Source organism: Phalaenopsis equestris, unplaced genomic scaffold (genome assembly GCF_001263595.1).
Source record: "Phalaenopsis equestris unplaced genomic scaffold, ASM126359v1 Scaffold000540, whole genome shotgun sequence".
NCBI classification, from domain to species: Eukaryota; Viridiplantae; Streptophyta; class Magnoliopsida; order Asparagales; family Orchidaceae; genus Phalaenopsis; species Phalaenopsis equestris.
In genome coordinates, this window is record NW_018164980.1 from 1,769,631 (window position 1) to 1,771,309 (window position 1,679).

Genomic DNA, 1,679 nt, shown 5'->3' on the forward strand with positions numbered 1-1,679 from the left:
TTGTTTTTTTTTTTTTTTGGTTCTATGCTATTCTATCTTCTCAATTAGTTGCTGCTGTTTCATCTTGTTCGAGACGATACCTTCCAAGCAATTTAATTATTATTGAGGATTTGATGTTTAATTCAATGATAGCTTTTGTAGTCGCTTAACTCTGTTTTCTTGTTCCTATTTTTAAATTTGTTATTCAATGCTGCTCGATATGAAATTATATTAATTGGTTTAGGAGACAAATTTTATACATTTATCTTTTGTTGCATTGTATAATGTCTTATATTTTAAATAATCTTGGAATGGTGCAAATAAAGCACGTTCCGCCACTTCTAATGTTTGTTTGGCAGAGGGTTCACTTCTACTGGTTTCTCACTGTTTATATTGGTTGGTGAATCCATTAATCACTGCAACAATCCTGTTAAATTAATATTTTTTTTCGTTCCTGCAGTTTTATAAACCACATCTCCAAAAGCATTTATGTGATTTTCCGTTTTAGTTCTTCCAGGGTCCATGAAAACATACCATGCTTTTTAGGGCCATGAAAAAAAAAAAGAAGATTTTACCTACAGGTCATTGAATTCCCATGTATTTACATATCTAACAGCTAAACTTCAATTTTTACATACATACCCATTTACGTATGCATGGAAAGGTGTATCTCATTTCTTAAATGTTAAAACTATGGTATTTTTTATGTGATTTGAAAGATTGGGTAGTATAAATGTAGAAAGGAAAGTTTAGGTGTTAGATATGTAAATATATAAAAATTAGCTGGTATGTAAATGCAGGGGTGGACTCAGGTAGGGTCTAGAATTGCCACCCTTCAATTTAGATTTTTTACTTATATGGGAGGGCAATTTGATATTGTCTTTATTGAAATATCAATTTTACCCCTTCTGAAATATCACATCGCCCTTCGTTGTTTTAGCCCTTCTCCACATTGGCCCCCCTCAAAAAAGAAGCCGCTCCTGCATTTGCCTCAAAAAATCAATATTCCATATTTGGGAGCAATATAAAGTGAATGAGCATGAGAAGGATTTGCTTGTGTTGCATGCATGCAATCTACAATCACAAAGAATGTTCTTGGCAATAGCTTAGCCTTTCATAAAAGTGTGATTTTGAATTCTTTTTAGGGAAAATTACATGCGCACACAATTCTTATGAATTTGCGCATCTCATGTTAAGCGTTGGAGCTCGATTTTTCCTGCTTCCCGCTACAGAATCCCGCCTCATATGTTTTGCGAAATGACTCTTCCGAAGGTCGTGATATCTTGTTCGCGCCTCCTGTCTCTTCAGTCGCACGCCAACCGTTCCCGCCTTCCTATGTTGTGAAGCGTAGCATTCCTTCGCTCCCTCCTGTTCGTGATAGAACGCTTTGGACAACTCTCCTTCAGCTTTACAAGTCATGGTGTTCTTCGGGTTTCCTTGGGATAGAGGAAGGAATGTGCAAGAAGTAGTTCCTTACGGTGAAGGAAGAAGAAAGAAGAAGATTGTTCTCCCTTGGCTTCTTCTTAGTGGCTTGTGGCTGAAGAGAAATTATGTTTATTTCTCTTGTAAGTTTATCTTTTTCGGTATATCTTGGTGTAGAGTTTCTTCGGTGCATCTCGGTGTAGAGACAGAAGAAGAGAGCAACGAAGTGAGAGTGAGAGATTCTTCTTGTAAGTCGAGGTGATCGAATGGTGTAAATT